Consider the following 20000-nt stretch of genomic DNA (forward strand, 5'->3'; position numbering starts at 1 on the left):
CTGCCCAAACTCTTTATTACAGAGTCTGCTGACGGACAAGAAGACAACAACAACAAAAGGATGAAAATAAAACCGCCGACAGAGTCCAGCTGCAGAAGCTTTAATCTGTCAACTAACAAATATCCGTTTGAGTCGAGACATTTTGCTTGTTCAGTTTGTTATTCCACCAAAGTAGCTAAATCACAACATGATGGGAATAAACACCAACAACAACAACAACAACAAAATACTTAAGGGGCTCGTTTTTTAATGGCTTATTTTTTGTAAAGCACTTTTAGAAAAGTGCTATAAAAATAAAGTGTGTGTGTGTGTGGGGGGGGGGGCGATAAGGAGATCAGGAGATCAGGAGATCAGGAGATAAGGAGATAAGGAGATAAGTAGAAAAGGAGATAAGCTGCTGGCCTACAAGTCACCTCAGCTCAGGCTTAATTCATACATTTGACTTCTTATGGCAGCATGAAGTTGGAGGGAACACGAGTCAGCCTGGGAGAAGTTCAGATCCTCAACCGGATGGATTAAGTGGATCAGATCTCTCCGGAGGTGAAACTGTGACGTTGTTTCAGGATTCAGTCAACAACAGACGAACAACGAGGACGAGATGAAGGCTGCTGTTGTGTATCCTCACTGATCGATCCTCCGGGCAGAAATAACAGATCTCCAGGTCCCGTTCAGACCAGACTGGATATAAAAGAGTTCGTAGCTTCAGGTCTGTAAAATAGTTCTGATCCAGAAGTGTCTTCAGCTGCAATACCAGCGAGTGCCACTAGAGGTCGGCTCCAAAAAGCCTCCGGCTCCATAGACTCCCATTCAACTTCTCTCATCAAATCCAAAGTGAATAAAATGTGTCCATCAGTTATCTCGGTGTTGTTAGCTAAAGTCACTCCTTCTTCTTAGTTTTCTGGAGGTCCATCTGAAAATAATCCCTCATTCATTAGAAAAGAAGATTCAAGAAGACCTGTTTTTGGGGGCGTGTCTGTTTGATTGACAGGCCTGTGGTGCAGTCAGGTTACAGCTATCGGTGGGCGGGACGTAGTATCGTCAGGTTTCCGATCAGATCGGTCAGATCCACCGCTGGCTCCTCCCCCAGCTCGTCCAAATATGGTCACTTCCTGCTCCAAACCGCTCTGAACTATCAAAGATGGTGACGGACAGAATCTGAACTGGAGGATTCATAACGTTTACAAACCAACGATGACATCACTGATGACAGGTCAGTACATGCTGGTTGCTGATTGGTTCAGGCTGAGGATCGTAGATCTATAAAGGGAGCTGGTAGGAACCCAGAGCAGAAATGAAAAAAACATCCGTGCATATATCACCTCACACTAAATACATGCATTAACCCAATCTGTGTTCCCCCCGACAGGAAGTCCTCCTCTCCATGTGGTGATCCCTGCTGGACGTCCAGCTCCTGCAGTGCTGCAGTATCAATATTTACAATGGAAGTTCTGCCGCAAGTGATTTTCCTGCCAGGCCTCCTCAACGCACCTCCGCCATGACTGTGTTCAGCTCTCCTCCTCCTCCTCCTCCTCATCCTCCTGCTCCTCACTCTTTCCATTTCAGCGTAATGACAACAGCAACACAGCAGAGCGTGACATGAAGAAGAAAAACCCTCCTGAGCCATTAAGAGACAGAAGGATGGAGAGTTTACAGGGAGTTCTCCTCCCATCTCTCTCTCCTCTCTCCTCTGGTGAAAAACACCACCTCCTGATAAACACCACCGCCTGATAAACACCACCGCCTGATAAACACCACCTCCTGATAAACACCACCTCCTGTCACCAGATGAAGTCCAGTCGAGATGCGAGCAGCGGTTTCAACTCTTTTGCGATAATGACAATAAAAAACGAAACTATTTCATCGTTTGTCAGACAAACATGATGATAAATGAACCTCCTCAGTCCTTCTCTCCCCTGTAATGTCTCCCCCCCTCCCCTCCCCCAACTCCTCCCCCTGCCGTGTCATCCATCCTGTATATTTAAGGTGGACAATTTCAGGGTGTTATTAGGATGAAGAGGCAAAGCCTGAAAGCAAGTCAATCCTGATATTAAGGTAATTCATCACAATATTGATGCCTCTCGCTCGCCACATTCTGCCTGCTGCATCTCAAAATGTGTGTGTGTGTGTGTGTGTGTGTGTGTGTGTGTGTGTGTGTGTGTGTGTGTGTGTGTGTGTGTGTGTGTGTGTGTGTGTGTGTGTGTGTGCGTGTGTGCGTGCGTGTGTGTGTGTGCAGCTCAAGGCTCGAGGGCTAATATTGCTTCATAACAGACTATTTTCCATGCCACATTAGCCTCCTCTCTGCCTGTCTTGTCTCCCAATAATAAAATAACGCAGCGTGCTACAAGCCGCCGTGACTGTTTGTCGGCCGGCCGATCGATAAGAGGCTGTGAATATTTTCCACTCCTCTTTGTCCTGTTGTCATCGATCCGGCCTCGACAAACACGAAGATGGTAAAAGGTGAGCGGGGAGACGGACGAGTGGCTCTTTAAAAATAAGACACAAAAAAAAGTGCAGGAACGCCAAAGAGCGAAGCCGGTTTCACCTCGGCGCTCCGAAAGGGACATTTATCTTCAGGACACATTTCAGAAGTCTTTGTTTGTCGTGTTTTACCGACTTGTGACATTGAAAAGAGTCTTTAAGGTTTGATATTAAATCAAGCTATCAAACGGATCAGAGACTCTTGTTTTCTGAACAACAGGCACGAACACCACAACAGAAGAAAAGGAGGAAAAAGAAGATCAATTGGAAGTGCGAGAGTTGGGCTGGTGGAGGATTAGTACGACCAGGGAGGTCTGTCTTCACTTTCACTTTACAAATTACAGACCCAGAGCAGATTTGTCGAAATTGCTGGCCGTTTCCACAATTATGAGGAATCACCGGCCGTCTCCGGGGTACTTTCAGAGCCGGTCGGTGCCTAATCCTGAGGTTTTAACTAAGAGAGAAAACAAGTGCCTGTGCAGCTCTGGGAAATTCAGAAAGATCTATATTTATATGTGGTTTTGTACGATCGGTTGATTTTATTTTCAACTAATATGCTTCCAATTCTTTGTAACACCTGAGCGGTTGAGGTCACCGTGGGGATCCTTTCTAAAAACGGCCCGCCAACCTGAGCCGTGACGGATGGAAGGAAAGCGTCTCTCAGTCAGTTAAAATCCTGTCGACTATTAAAGTTAGATCACGCTGATAAAGGTTGTCCTCTCGCTCTGCCTCTCTTCCCGGAGACAAAAGGCTTATTTTTAGCTGAAGTAACACACACACACACACACACACACACACACACACACACACACACACACACACACACACACACACACACACACACACACACACACACACACGCTTCATCGTGACCACGGACTCGTCTTCACAGACGTATGAAGACAGCAGCGCGTCAAACCTTCTGCTGCTTCCAGATCTCAGACACAAAGAGAAACACGAACGTTTCCTCCGACACGCGAAGCCTCTGAATCATTCAGGAGAGACGGAGGTGTTGCCGAGTCCTCTCTCTCCTCCGCTCTCCTCTTCTTTCTGACCTTTTTAGGAGAAACACGACGACAGAAGTGAGGAAGAGAAGTTTAAAGAGGCCATGAATCTGTAGAAAGTTTCAAACTGTCAACTTACTGAACAACCTGTGAAGGTACGGATGTGCTTTCAAAAGTTACCTGTTGGGCTTTTGGACTTTATACTGTTTACACATCACTAATATGTCCTCCAAAGAAAAGAAGGGGGGGGGCAGAGAAGTGGGACGTCCAGCCATCAATCCTCCACAGGACAACGTGTCAGCATCACGCTTTGCCTCGCCTAGGCGTGAAATCCACACGCATGTATGGTCGGGGTCGAAGAAGGAGGTCGTGATGATGTATAAAGTCTGCGTAGTAAAGAGGTCAGAGGTGGTCGGATGGAACCAAGCAGCCACCAGCAGAGTGATGTCATCAACCATCAGTGATGTCATCATCCATCAGTGATGTCATCGTTGGTTTGTGAACGTTATGAATCCTCCAGTTCAGATTCTGTCCGTCACCATCTTTGTTAGTTCGGAGCGGTTTGGAGCAGGAAGTGACCATATTTGGACGAGCTGGGGGAGGAGCCAGCGGTGGATCTGACCGATCTGATCAGAAACCTGACGATACTACGTCCCGCCCACCGATAGCTGTAACCTGACTGCACCACAGGCCTGTCAATCAAACAGACACACCCCCAAAAACAGGTCTTCTTGAATCTTCTTTTCTAATGAATGAGGGATTATTTTCAGATGGACCTCCAGAAAACTAAGAAGAAGGAGTGACTTTAGCTAACAGCACCGAGATAATATTTGACAGACTCGACGTGATGACATTGAACACGTCGCTGTTTGATTTGAGTCTGATAAATTGCGGTCGCGCGTCCGCAGGGTTGATGGTTAGATTCAGTCAAGTGTGACGATGATGATGAGGAGGAAGAGGAAGATCCCAGTCAGCCAGACGATGAAGAAGACTAAAACAGAGTCACGTCCGTGATGGAGCCCTCCAAAGCCAGAAGTCAGAGGAGTGTGGCGCTCATTAAAAGTCTAAGAGTTCCTTTCAGCGCCACCAGATCAAGGCTCCTTAACCTTTTAAAGACAAGAAACTCCTCCAGTCAAACTCAGGCTCATTAAAACATATAGTACGACTACGTCACAGCTCAATGCAAACCAAACGAGAAGGTCAGACTACCAAACACCTCATTAACAATCTGACATTTAAAATAAAACTCCAAAAAATGCTCTCACCTCGACAGCCAGACTCATTAAAACACATTACTCCAGTTTAACAGCAAAATAAAGCAACACGGCCAACTGGAGGCAATTACACAATAAATAACAAGGAAAAACTGTTGTTGTTGTTGTCACAGTTTAAAGATCAGAAACTACTGGAGCCAAAATAATAAACAAATAATTAAATAATCAAGACATGAGAAACAGGGTCAGGAAGCTTCCTCTGTAATAATGAGTGGTGTAATTCAAATGGATCACATCAATACAACATCAATATTTAGTTAATGTGTCTAAATTAATGAGTTGAATGTTGATTTCTTGACATGTAACGTATTTGAAGTAAACGTTGGTATTAAATTGAGTCGAGCTTCATTTCAAAGACAGATACAGTAACTGATGGACACATTTGATTCACTTTGGATTTGATGAGAGAAGTTGAATGGGAGTCTATGGAGCCGGAGGCTTTTTGGAGCCGACCTCTAGTGGCACTCGCTGGTATTGCAGCTGAAGGAACCATTTTTCAGACCTGGAAGCTACAAACTCTTTTATATCCGGTCTGTGGTAGAAATAGAGGCAGGTAAAGGTGTCGAGTTAGCTTCTGGATTCCACTGGTGTTTGTTCTGTTTGGTTCTGGTTGGACGCTCACCGTGAAAAATCACACATCTGAGATAAGTCACACTGAGCAGAAGACACGTTGGAGTCTGTAATACATCCAACACAACAGGAGCAGACGGTGAGTCCGGCCCGGCGGCAGCAGAGCGGGATGAGACGGTAACCATGGTTTCCTGGTCGGACATCACAGGGCTGATAGTTTGGATTTTGTTGTGCCGCTCTTAAAATGTCATTTAGTCCAGCTGACGTTTATCTGCTGCGACTCGCCGACCGTAAAACCAACGTCTTCTTCTGAACTACTGCGACGGCGTCTTCACGCCTTCACGTCCTCTTTCCTCCAACAACTTTACAACTTTTTTTCTGCAAATTTCAACTTCTGTGTGACTCTCCCCCTCCTCCTTCCCCTCCTCCCCCTCCTTCCCCTCCTTCCCCTCCTCCCCCTCCTCCCCCTCCTTCCCCTCCTTCCCCTCCTCCTCCTCCTCCTCTCCAATCTCAGCACATTATTTGTTCCCATCTTCACAGCAGCATTAATCCAGTTGAACTCATCCTTTTCTCTTCCAGTTCATCTCCTAATTGATTCACTCGTGAGGATCAGATTGATTTTGACATTTTATGGCTTTCGGGAGAAAAACTAGCCGTGAAACATGAATAATACATATTATAACTTTGACAAGTACAATGTCAGGAGATTGAGGACAGAATATTACCTTCAGAAGTGTCTCCATATATTTCAATAGCAGTATTAGCTAAAGGACATCCAGCGCCATGGCAACAAAAAGCAGTAATAACAGGAGCGTCTCTAGTCGCAGCCCGGCAGGTCGTCTCAGGTGAGTCGGTCCGGCGGCTTTCACACAACAAGCGTGAACTAATTCTTTCATTGTGCCTCCTCATCACAGACGCTGCAGAGCGTTGCTGTCTCTGACCTGTCCGGGCGCGACGCTCACAGGAAGACGACGTATTCATCGGGATTACGACCGGTTGCTTATCTCGACTCACCGTGACACGACTTCCTGTTTCCGGCGGCCGTGTCTCCGAGGTCCCTCCACATCTGTAGTCACGCAACTTTTATTTCATTCGTGCTAAAAGAAAAACTCATTTATATGTTGACCGGTTGGAGATAATATCACGACGTAAAAGTATGTCAGCGTTCATGCGGTATCATCCAGTGGACGAACGGCTTTTTGTAATTTGTAAATTTTGTAAAGATCATAAAAATCATAAAAGTTTTTAAATTTACGAAAGATGCCAACGTTCTGAAGTTTATTGTTAACATCTGTCTAAAATTCTGACTGAAGTCAGGAACTCTGATGAAAGAATATTGGCAACCACGACACAAAGTAAAGTCCGTTATTATTTTATTGTTTGTGACTTTTTCTCTCTATAGCTGAATAATAATAATAATAACTAGAGCAACTTGTTCTGTACATAGTTTAGTAATACATCATGAATCCACATAAATTTCAGACTTAAATGAACATCAGGTTAGTTCCCACCCACTTTCGGATTAAGCCCCGCCCCCTCCGAGTACAGATACAAATGATTTCGTTGGTTTAACAGCTACAGAAAACGGTGTTCATGACTGCAATGCATCCTGGTCCGCTGAGTCTTTCTGTCCTGTGGTTGTTTACTGACACGTTTTATTTGTGCTTTTTAAATCAAACTCTCTGTGACGTGATGACTTATTACGACGCGGCGACCCGTCACCTGTTCGCTCGTCTTCCTCTCACTCCATCACCGCCATCAATCACGACCGCTGACACTCAGAGACGCCCCCCCCCCCACAAGTTAATTGGCTGAACAACTCGTGGTCTCACCGCGACAGCCAATGATGTGTGAATGAGAGACGAGCGCCAACAGGGGGGAGCACACACACACACACACACACACACACACACACACACACACACGCACGCACATACACACACACACACACACACGCACACGCACGCACGCACATACACACACACACACGCACGCACACACACACACACACACACACACACACACACACACACACACACACACACACACACACACACACACACACACACACACACACACACACGCACGCACACACACACACACACACACACACACACACACACACACACACACACACACACACACACACACACACACACACACACACACACACACACACACACACACACACACACACACACACACACACACACACACACACACACACAGAGCGGTGACCTGCTGCTGACGTAACGTGGAGACACCGAGGAGCAGATGTTGCGTCTCTGATGATCCATTTCTCCGACAGCATCTCCTCATTCCTTCTCCTTCGATTGATGTCACAACCTTCGCTCTGGTTCTCATCGTTCTACATTTACAGCTGTAACACTTGAGATGTACTTTTTCTCCCTCGACCAATAGCCGTCCGGCGTTACGTCACGTGATGCTCAGCGGCAGAAAACCGGCGGTAAAGACAAAAAGAGAGAAAACTCAACACTCAGAAAAAGACTTGATCAACGGTTGTTTAAAAAGAGACTGAAGTCAGATTGACGGAGATAAAATCGTCCTTCATCGGGAACATCCAGAGAACCGCTGACGGTCCGGTGGAGGTCGGTCCGAGTCATCCGCTCCGGGAACCTTCACCTGTTTCCACCTTCTGGACTGACGGAGGAAGGAATACAGAACTAGTGGTGACCGGACGCGACTGCAGCTGCATGAGGAGGTTTCAGGCAGCAGCAGAGAACATGACAGGTGTTGAACTGAAGGTCAAAGGTCGGCCGAAAGAAAATGTCTTCGACCGCGTTTCTGCAGACAGAAAACTTCATCGTCCGGCGGACTCGTAGACTTGAAGCCTCACGGAGCTCTGACATGGAAAACTTCCAGGTTCCCGGAGCCTTCGCCGGCTGCCGACTCTCGTCCGTCCTCTCCGTCCTTCCTCTCCGTCCTCCCCGTCCCCCGTCCTCTGACGGTGTGGAATATGAAAGCAGACATTTGTTTGTCTATTAGCGCTGCTAATCGCCCCGAGCCACACCGAGTCAATAAACCTCATTATATCTTATGAGTGTGTCATCAGCCGGGCGCTGCCCTGCTCATCAGCACAGCCAGGTCCAATTCATCAGATGATGATGTGTTCGTGACACATCATCATCTTTTTAAATCAGCGGGGGGGCGACGCTAACGGACAACGTCAGCTGATTAGTCACTTCAAAGTAGCACCTCCAGTTTGGGCTTCGAAATGCTAAGACATTGGAATTATATCTATTGATTATAGTTGACTTTTTATTTATTTTTACTTCCTTTATAGTCATTAGAGGCGGGGCTATCGTCACTGGAACATCCTGTAGGGTATTTTTTTAATAATATGCTTCTCTTATATCTCACGCTGAGATATCTCGCTCCTAAACTAATACAATAAGACGAGCATGTGGCAGAGCAGTGTTTGAAGCTTTTCATTTCATTGAATTCTAAGTTTTCAGGTTGATTAACGTCTCTACCTTCACCTACGATCATAAACGAAGACCATAAGATGGCGGAGGAAGTTCCAGGGAGCAGCGACTGTCTGTCTCATCACAACGATGAATCACTTATTGAAACAGTTGTCAATTAATTTTCTGTCCGTTTCCGTTTTCCGCCAATTAAATAATCAACAAATCATTGCAGCTCCAGTACAATTTAAATTCCTAAAAAACCTCTGAATGAAAATCTTTCCCAGCATGCAGTCTGTTAAATCAGAAAGTGCTGAGTCATCTGGACGTTTCCTGAAATAATGATCCAGATAAACAAACAGAGATCACATCAGAACACACAGGAGCTCAACCAGCTCATTGAACTAATACAGATGTGGACGCATGAGCCAGCTGCCCCGCGCTGGTGTGTGTGTGTGTGTGTGTGTGTGTGTGTGTGTGTGTGTGTGTGTGTGTGTGTGTGTGTGTGTGTCCGTCAGCTCGTGCTGCTTCACCACTGTTGTCGTCACATGTCCCTGAGCTGATGCCAGACGTGTCAGTTAGCGTTTAAAAGCCTATTAACGGTGTCAGATGTGATCGGCAGCAGCTGGACAAACAGTGGAGCTGACAGGATGCTGCTTTCTGCCAGACACACACAACGATCTGCGTGTGAAGCCGTTCGCCTGACGTTCCTGCTACTTTCTAACGTGACTCTATTGATCCGAGGTTGTTGTTTTTTTTCTTATTTCTTTCCTGCCATATTTCAGGGTCAGCAACAGAAAAGCTTTCTGGGAGCTGCTGTCAGTCGGCTGTACGCAGCCAGAGATCAATAAAGTATCAAATACTTGATTGATTGATTGACAGAAAGTATTGATTTGCATATATCTGGAGGCCGCTGCTCTGATGTGTTATTTTAATTCACGGCTTCTGATATATTTTCTTTCAACTACAGATGCAGATGTGAATCCTGTCAACATGAACTCAAATCATAAACTGTTTCTAAAAGAGTTCGTAGCTTCAGGTCTGTAAAATGGTTCTGATCCAGAAGTGACTTCAGCTGCAATACCAGCGAGTGCCACTAGAGGTCGGCTCCAAAAAGCCTCCGGCTCCATAGACTCCCATTCAACTTCTCTCATCAAATCCAAAGTGAATAAAATGTGTCCATCAGTTATCTCGGTGTTGTTAGCTAAAGTCACTCCTTCTTATTAGTTTTCTGGAGGTCCATCTGAAAATAATCCCTCATTCATTAGAAAATCTGAACTGGAGGTTTCATAACGTTCACAAACCAACGTGTGACGTCACTGCTGGTCGCTGCTTCACTCAAACGGAAACAGACAATTAAAAGTGAGCGATGAATCTTCCCTATGGACCAGATCTCTGTCGTTTTATATGATCGATACTAAAATAACACGTCCTTCAGTTTTGAATCTGAACATCCAGCGATGTTCCACCTTCCACGGTTTCCTCTGTGCATCCCAACGATAACAGCCCATTAGCACGAGGTAAAGTTACTGCAAGTAAACAGTGTTTGGGTTCAGCAGGTAACAAAGATGTTTTTATGAAATATAATATGCCCACTGCAATAAGACTGTACAATAACTCACCTCTGGCAAAATCCATCACAGTACAATAACACTGTTGACTGTGTTTCTTGGTTTGTTGTATATAATATATATAGATATATATAATGTACTGTATATACTGTGCATTTTATATTTTATATTTATATTTTCTATTGCTATTTACTGCTATTTTATTGCTTTTCTATTGTTCTATTCTATTCGATTCTATTATTTTATTATATTATTTCTGTTATTATCTTATTGCTTCTGTATGCTGCTGTAGCGAAAAAATTTCCCCTCGGGGATTAATAAAGTAACTACCTACCTACCTACCTAATATGATGTTTTTTGACACAACTGCGGTTAAATTAGAGTCATTTTATTTCACCTGAATGAATCCTTGCTGACAAACAAACAGCAGCTTCAGCAGAGAGTATGAGCTGTACTTCTGATTGAGCTGCTCGGTGAGCGAGCCAGAAATCTCTGTCGGCCGATTGGTTGACGGAGCTCCAGTAGAAATGTGACCCGGCGCTGCTCGCTCGCGTCGTCTGGCAGCTCGCTGTCAGCTGGGTCGATACTTGGCGGCGGTTCTCCGTCTGCAGTCCAGAGGCCGCCTGCTCCAATTACTGCTGTTCAAAGGCTGCATTCACTCCGCTCCTCTTTTTATAGGCCAAGACACAGTCGTGGTTCTGGCGCTGTCCGGAGTCATCCAGAACTCCTCCAAGTCCAACCCTTCCTCCCGTCCTGCGCCGTCCTCGTCCTCCTCGCAGCGTCCTCGAAGCACGATTGAAATGTGATTTTCTTTTGTCTATTTGTCTTTCTGAAGCGATCGATACTTCGTTCATCACGTCTCACCGCCGCTCTCTGTTGTTGGATCCCCGTTCCCTCCTCTGCACACGCCTCTGATCCGGTCCAACTGTCTCACGCTCGGCCGTTTTTGTCTCCGCACAGAGACTCCGCCCTCTTTCGTCATGACAACAATTTGCTGCTCCTTCTCATCCCGAATCTGAGTCTCTGCTGAACCAATGAGGGAGAAGTGAGAGAAATAAAGTCTGTGGGTGCGTGACACTCTCAGCACTGTCAGGCTCGTTTTACTCAATGTGTGTGTGTGTGTGTGTGTGTGTGTGTGTGTGTGTGTGTGTGTGTGTGTGTGTGTGTGTGTGTGTGTGTGTGTGTGTGTGTGTGTGTGTGTGTGTGTGTGTGTGTGTGTGTGTCAGAGAGTATTACAGCCTATCAGAGCTAAATGTGAAACGTGGCTGTGTAAATGTGCTGAGAGATAGAAATGATGAGAGCAGCTATCAGCGAGGCAGCGAGAACACCATTACCAACCAGATCCAACCTGAACCGACTCCAGAGTCTCAGAGTCCGACTCACCGAAGGACCGACCGGTTCACCGACAAACAACACTACAGAAATTCACCTGAAATTACCAACATGCTGCCAAGTCATGAGTTTATCTGAACATCCCGTCCCAAGAATATAAATCCACATCAACATCTTTGTTTTTATTCCTCTCAAATCTGACGTAACCATAGTTAACCATAGTGGAAACAGGATGTCACAGCGTTCAGGAGACTAATGGTGTAGCGGTTAATTCAATACTGGATAAGCTGTGGTTGGTTGTTTCACTGTCAATCAGCTGCTCCCAAACTTGACCTTTAACCTTTTAAACACAAAAAAAACCCTCAGAGGAACAAATCAACAAAAGAACTAAAACCAGTAAAGTTTCCATAGAATACGAACAATCAGACCATATTTGAGTTTCCAGCAGATCCTGATAATCACGTTCAGATTTTCAGATTCAGCTACGAGCTCCCGAACACCTGCCAATCAAAAGTCATTCACTGCTCTGCAAAATGTTAACATGACTCAGCAGGACGAAACGTACAAAAGAGAAGCTGACAAAGTTCAAGAAGCATGAAAATATCAAACAATAAAAGCAACACATTTATTCACGTACTTAAATCTGACATTTAAAAAAGTGAAGTCGTCTGGAGTAAAAGCAACGACTTGCAGATGTTTACAAGAAGTCTTCATGTCCACAGAACAAACTCCACCAGAGCTCCGTCGGGTCCACAAGAACCAACCCATGTTTTAAAGTGCAAATATGTGTTTATCAGTGTCGCTGTCGCACTAGAGACAGGTCAGATGGAACCCGTTAATCAATAACAATTCATTCATTTTCTGCTGTAAGGTTGAATTAGCACATCATGAAATAGTTATTGTTAATTGAACAGCGCTGCTCTGATCGTCCAATAAACGATCTGTCAGCTGGACGTGAATTAAAACCAGAATAATCTCCTCGTGTTGCTTCTGTGACAGAAGAAATCTGCTCAATATCACAAACAAACAAACAAACACAATAAACTGCAGCCTCGGAACCAACAGGATCAATACCTCTGAAAACAGAGTTGTTAATTCAATTCATAGAAAAACACTGCATGCTTGATAAAGGATGGATTTCACCACATTAAGAAACTCCCAGCATCTGTACTTCAGCATCAAACTTTAGAAGTCCCTCAGCAGCATGGGTAAATATTTATTCATATTCAAAATGCTGCCAAATCATTTCCACAAAGCTGAAACCATTGTTTTTTTTGCAGAAAGAGAAACGAGTGGACTCATTACAATTAGCTGGGAGATAATATTTAGAAGCAGCACGGCGCCCATTGTGACTCACAATCCCCGTTAATCCGAAGCGCCCCTACAGCAGCGCGGCGTGCCAGCCCAGCCCCTTTATTCCCATCCAATAATAACCGGCCCAGCGGCGCCGCTTCCCCAGCAGCCCTTGCGGTTGCCATGGTAGTTAATAAGACTCGTTAAGATCAAAGGCACAAAGAAGATTGTTGACTCTCCAGGGGAGGCGAGTGGAGCCCGCAGGAACGCAATTAAGGCCGAGGCAGGGATCCTCCACCTACCTGATGCTACGCTGACGAGTGTGGATGCAGCCGCACAACTCACAGCGACTTCAGGAGGCGTGATCACTATATGTGTGCAGGAATGTGTGTGTGTGTGTGTGTGTGTGTGTGTGTGTGTGTGTGTGTGTGTGTGTGTGTGTGTGTGTGTGTGTGTGTGTGTGTTTTCCACAGAGAAAGCAGGGCTGAATTAAACAGGCTGTTTCTGAATGCAGCACAGAGCAGGTTATGTGTGTGTGTATCTGCAAAGCAAGCTCCACAATGTGTACACGGGCTGCAGCAGCTCTGTGTGTGTGTGTGTGTGTGTGTGTGTGTGTGTGTGTGTGTGTGTGTGTGTGTGTGTGTGTGTGTGTGTGTGTGTGTGTGTGTGTGTGTGTGTGTGTGTGTGTGTGTAAATTGAAAGCAATGGGTGCACAGAGAGGGAGATGAAACAGATAATGGGCGCTCACTGAAGGCAGAAAGCTCACCTCTAATGACACAGACTGATGCCCACAATTACTATAATCACTTACAGATTTAGTGTAACTGCCATTTTAATGAGATTTTTTTTTATGAATTGCAGAAACAACTTGGAAGCAGAGTGAGCATATTTAATTTAATTACATACGGAGTTCAATCATCGGTTTGTGCGCAGCTTCTCCGGCAGCGGGGACGTCCATCAGAAGACATGTTTGCTAAACATCGCCGTGGCTTCTGTTTCCTGTGAAGTTGAGTAATAATACTGTCGTATTAAAATCTATTTTTTACAGCAAAGAGTGGGGTCAAAATATTTTTCAACAACAAACGGAGGGGGAAATAAAAATGAAGGGTCGGGACCCTGGAGGTTTCTCTAACTCTGACGGGTCATCAGATGATTTCAGAGAGATGAATAGAAAAGGGAGCGACATGATTTGGACTTTTTCTCCAGTGACACGCTGAAAACTTTGACCTTATGAAAAGGGCACATCAGTTACATTTTTAAAAAGTTCATGATTTTTGCACCAGTTGCAGTTAAATTCAGCAAGAAGAAAAACCATCAAATCTCAACAGAGGCCAGAAAGTGCAGCGAAAACCAAATCAGCAGTCGTGATGACAGATGAAGTCACACAGATCAACTCATTAATCACGTTCCATCAGCACAATAAGAAGAACTCATCAGTCGTTTGGCGTCTGGGATGTTAGACGCGGGCAAACCCTCCACGTCCAACAAGAAATTCATCTGTCAGCATTTTTTAGAGCAAACTTAAATCAGAGCAACAAAATACATTGTGAGTTTTGTGATCTACCACCTCTGTGATGAAGGTTCAGGCTGTTAGTCCATTTCGACCAGATGGTTTTACAATGTCCGACTACTTCTGCCATCACTTCTCAAAAACAACCGCCAAATAAAATATCTAACATTACATAATAACTAAAGTTACTTCTGACTTTCATTATTAATTCATTTACCAATTACTTTCCCACTTAAGTGGCTAAAAACTGGGTCTATAAATTGCACAAAATGTATTTACATTTTTTGACCGACGACTCAAAACTAAAACAGATTAATTTGCTGTTATTTAGGAGTAAAAAAAATAGAACTATAACTCTTTGAGGAACCCGATGCTGTCAATGTTTGCCATAAAAAAATACTTCCAGTGGTAACTAATGATTAAAAATCCACTAGCAGTTGCAGCTGTTGTCTAATGTTGGGGCCATCTTATCAACACTGCGAGCTTCACACTGATCCAAAGTGCTTTATAAATCTACCGCTCATTAACTCCAATCACAGCGGAAACCAACACCGACATCCACCTCCGCTCTCAGGCAGCGAGCCGACTCACGCTAACGTCGCGCTTCCTCGTCTGCAAGACAACAATCGGGAGGATTAGAATCGCTGGAGACGTACATTAAAAAGATTGAATGTAATGCTGCCAGCACCTTAATGGAATTAAAGATAAAGGTTTAATTAGTGAGTGAGTCACTTCCACCGAGTACGTTTCTATGAAGAGTCCCAATTATTTCTTCGTAACGTGTCGCTCGAACAGAGGAACTCACACGGAATAGAAAAAGCCACGGATTATGTAACGCTGAATTCAAACGACCTCACGAGGTCACGTTGTCATCGTGGGAAGTCAAGAGCCCAATATGTCTGGAGTCCGAGTGGCTCCGGTCACAGAGACTGTGTTGAGCAGTGGAACGGTGTGTTTACATCGTTACTCGGTCAAACTCAGCATCGTTAGCAAAAATACGATTCAATATTCACGTCATGAACTTAAGATGGAGGCCATGCAACGTCCAAAATACTCGCCGATAACAAATCTGATGAGAAGCATTTCTGTAGCTTCATCTTTGAGATAAGGACCACGGTCTGCTCTGCAAGTCCAACATCAAACCGACTTGGTCCGTGTGCTCAGTGGATGCACGTTGCTCTCCGACGGCTGAGTGCAGCTGTAGCAGACTGATGATCTGCACGCTGGACCTGGCAGCGTTTCACACGCTTCACCACAGCCTGCTGGCAACACCTCCTTCTGTTTTGATGCTTCGTGACGGTTGGCAAACAGCTTTTAGGTGAATTACTGCCACCTTCTGGTGAAATGTTTTTGTGTTTGACCTTCAGGGCCACCATAGACGTCAGAATAACAGTTACAGTAATAACAGTGGTTCTATGAATTTCTGATGGCTGCAGCATTATAAACTCACCGTGGCATTTTGCTTTGTGATCTCAGGATTTAAATAATTACTGTAAAGATGTAAAATGCTGCGTCGAAGGTTGCTTTCTTTCCTTTACCTGGACTTTACCATCACGCTCCACATAACTCGGCCCCTTGGGTTGTTTCTTTCTGACACAGCTCTGTGGTGGGTCTGAACACGGCCTTGGTTATGCAGATTTATCACATTTACAAGACTTTCTTTCTTGTAAACACAGATATGATGACAGGAAAGAAAATGCTGTGAACCTCTTGGGGTAGCGGTCTAACACACGGGCAGGAAGTCCAGATTATCAGTTTCTATTTTAAACTGACGAAGACCATGTGGCTCAAACTGCCCGTCGCCTCCGACAGAAGTTTTAATTCACAAGAACTTCGACTCGTCAGTTATTTTCATACAATCTGTAAAGAACTGTTCAGTCTCATCCAAGCTGTTGTTCCACTCGATACTTCACTGACAGGTTCGGGTCTTTAAACATTAGACAGCTTCAGAAAAAACACACCATCTGTGTGAAGACAGGTGCGTGTGTGTGTGTGTGTGTGTGTGTGTGTGTGTGTGTGTGTGTGTGTGTGTGTGTGTGTGTGTGTGTGTGTGTGTGTGTGTGTGTGTGTGTGTGTGTGTGTGTGTGTGTGTGTGTGTGTGTGCGCTGCACGCAGGGATTGGTTTAGTTTGAACAAAACTTCAAAGACCACACAACAAACTAGACGGACTTAAATCCACTGGAATCCATTCAAGAGAAGAGAACTGAGACCGTCTTCCTGGAACTCCATCAAATATCTAACGGAGGGAGAATATTTAAGGTTTGAGATTTTCTTTTAAGTTTCTTAGACAAAAAAAAACACAAAAAAAACACTTCAGTTGTGCTTGACTGATGTAAATGTTAGCAAGCCAGAAAGCTCCAGTTACTGCAGTGAACGCAGCGAATTGGTTTAAAAAGAGCTAAATATGCTTTAACATCCAATTTATTTAAATCTAAACCAATGATTTCATCTGTCTCGGTTTGGGAAACGCTGTATTGGCTCAAGAGATTCACTCCAGAGCAAAAGTTATGCATTTTAAAATGGAGAGTACGTCATCGTGGACGTATAAACAAACCAGCAAGTGAACGCACCACAACATCTCACCTGTTGTCATTCAGTGATTACAAATGTAAAAGACTGCCGTGTCACAGGAAATGAATAAATCAAATCAAAGATAATAATCGGGGTCTTTTATGATCGCTCTCTTCTTCCTAATTGTCCCACCATGACAACAGGTGCCTTCGCTCCTTGTAAGATGCTCTGCTCTCTGATCTGTGGATTTACAAGCATCTATTTCTCACTTGGTTATTAAAATAAAAGTAATAATCGGGGGCGCACGGCGTTTGAACCTGCGCAGTCTCTATGTAGGTCAGGTGGCGTGCACTCGCTGTGAACCCGGGAGAGACAAAACAGCCGAGTCAGCATTCTTGAGCCGGGCGGCCGAGTGGAAAAATCCCAATCCCATTTATGCTGGCTCGGCAGGAAATGACCAGATATGGGCGCGCCACCTGCTGCGCATGGTGAACAAAGGGGGCGCTGTTGTCATACCAACGAAAACAAAGATGAAGGTAAAGGGAAGTTCCCTGAAAAGTATAAATAGAACGAGTCGTAGAAAGTTCAGGAGTGCAGATGTTTGTTTGTCATTTTATTTGTTTGTGTGTTTTTGCACAATAAAAAGTTTGGTATCAGATTTTGGAAAACTTCAGCGCCTCGTTTCTGAGTCGTCTGAGTTTTTTGAGAAGGCGAGCGGTCCAGAGCCGACGACGTACTCTAGAAACCTTTCATGACGTCTTTTCATATCATGTGCTTCTGTTTCTACCTGAATCTTTTCTACTTCCTTCCTCTGCAGCATCTCTGCTGCCGCTCAGAACACCGGCCGTAAAAACACATGAAGAGGGAACACGCATTAGCACACGCATTAGCACACGCATTAGCACACGCATTAGCACACGTTAAACACGCTTCAAGTGTTGAGCACATGAATACACTGAACTCACTCCTACATATATACATGCAGGGTTTAAGTGTCCTGCACGGGCAGAAACTCCCGTATGAAACTCCACACAGTGAAGTGCAGGGTCACAAAGAAACAGATGGAGCTCACTCCACCCGCATCACCGCCGCTCATATAAACAGCAGCTTTTATTGGAGAAGCCGAGCTCCCGAAGTTTAAGGTGCGGCAGTAAAGCTGCGATCCATCGCTTCCTTCAGCGCTTCATTTAAAGGCAGGAAGCCGCGGAGTTTTATTCGGGGCTGTTTGGAGTTAGTGCGGTTATTGTTGACAGCAGGACATCCGGAACAAAGTCACAAATCACCGGCCGCTGAACACGCACACGTTTCAACTGAAAACCACCGCCTGAACGATAACTCACTGCTTTAAATAATGAAGCAGACGGTACTTCAGAGGGTGGAGGGAGGGTGGAGGGAGGGTGGAGGGAGGAGGGAGGGTGGGGGAGGGAAGGGTGGAGGGAGGGTGGGGGAAGGCGGGGGGAGGGTGGAGGGAGGGTGGAGGGAAGGTGGGGGAAGGGTGGAGGGAGGGTGGGGGAAGGCGGGGGGAGGGTGGAGGGAGGGTGGAGGGAAGGTGGGGGGAGGGTGGGGTGTGGAGGCTGTTTGTGCTACAGCTGTAACCATGGATACCCTCACATCTGCCCATTTCCAGCTGCTATCATCAGCACATTTCCGTCCACTTCCTCCAAGTTCGTTCGTTCGGTTTCTTCTTCTCGACTGACGACATTTTTCATCACGATCTCTATAAAGTCCAAATATTCATGAACCAAACTGAAGCGCTAAAAGAAACATTATTTCCTAATTCTAGAATTATAATTTCATCTTTAATTTCGATTTAAAGCTGAAAGAAAACTAACCCGAAGGTCAGCGGTTCTACCAGAAATAAATGGGACAGATTTGTTTCTTTCCAATTGTTAAAATCGAGTCACAATTAAATCTTCTGGCGATGCAGAAATCCACCGACCCTGAAACGCTGCGTTCATTACCAGTCGGCGTTTAACCTCCAGCGGTTGTTTACACGGGGAGCGCCGTCTCCTCATTATCTGTGGTGCGTTCGAGTGCCTCTGGATGAATGAGCGAGAGTCAGATAGAGGACGGCGTGTCGTCACGGCGACGCGTCGCTCACAGATACCGTCTGATCGCTCGTTAGTCAGACGGGTGTTAGCCTGTCGGCGGGCCGGATGAGTAGTGGCTCCATTAGAGGACAGGTGGGCCGGTGCCCTGTGTGTGTGTGTGTGTGTGTGTGTGTGTGTGTGTGTGTGTGTGTGTGTGTGTGTGTGTGTGTGTGTGTGTGTGTGTGTGTGTGTGTGTGTGTGTGTGTGGATTCACGCCTCTACAACACCCTCTACATTCTGCTGCAGGTTCAGCCGGGACGTCAGACGCATCGAAACAAGCGCTCCTACTTTGCTCAGAAAGTAAACGGCGTGAGAACGGACGGTTATCAGGAACCGTCAGGTTTGTTGTTGCGTTTCCGTCTTTATCAGGTGGATGAGTGCAATAAATTATAGAACTTATATCTAGAAAACAAATCATGAGAGAATCCCGATGTCTTTCCGTTGACCTCCATCCATCCACACAAAGAGGTCATCCTCTGTGATGTCACTCGTCAACCCGCCGCCGGCATTCACACCTGGTTCAGGTCAAACCGAGTTACTCGCTCACCTTTCTGTCATCCGGTCGAGAGGTCAACGCGTCCCGACACCTGAAAGGAGAACAGAGGAGAACCTGCGTTTAACATCAGCTGAGTGTCGTCACGGTTTCATGAACACAACATTCACTGCAGACCGATCCAAAGTGAAGCTCGAATAACGGATGTTCGTGACTCCTTCACGGGCAGAACAAAGCGAGCGTCCTCCCGTCACCTCTCCAGCATGTCGATCGGAGGAAGCCGTGAGTCACATCTGATGTTTGTGATATCGTTGAGCCCACTGACTCATCACAACATCTCATTTCATTTCTTTTAGCATTTCGTCGGAGCAAAAAACTAAAAAAAACGCCGGCATCTGTTTGGCGATAAAAAGCCGCGCTGAAACTGAGCGACTCGAAATGGCAAATGG

The 20000-nt window shown here is 45.5% G+C and overlaps 1 protein-coding gene across 4 annotated transcripts in view; it reads right to left on the minus strand.

Moving 5' to 3' along the window:
• Nucleotides 1–20000, minus strand: part of LOC138627878 (leucine-rich repeat and fibronectin type III domain-containing protein 1-like protein) — a 248102-nt gene that overhangs the window by 180044 nt on the left and 48058 nt on the right. For 3 of the 4 annotated variants that reach the window (XM_069710515.1, XM_069710513.1, XM_069710512.1), the window contains exon 2: nucleotides 19606–19645. The exons of the other annotated variant lie outside the window; for it this stretch is intronic. The gene's annotated coding sequence lies outside the window, so the exon portion shown is untranslated. The remainder of the gene's footprint in view (nucleotides 1–19605; nucleotides 19646–20000) is intronic. 4 annotated transcript variants of the gene reach the window in all.

Source organism: Brachyistius frenatus, unplaced genomic scaffold (assembly GCF_029030835.1).
Source record: "Brachyistius frenatus isolate BFR_SWC_R1_liver_20210118 unplaced genomic scaffold, ASM2903083v1 Contig_92, whole genome shotgun sequence".
Taxonomy (NCBI): Eukaryota; Metazoa; Chordata; class Actinopteri; family Embiotocidae; genus Brachyistius; species Brachyistius frenatus.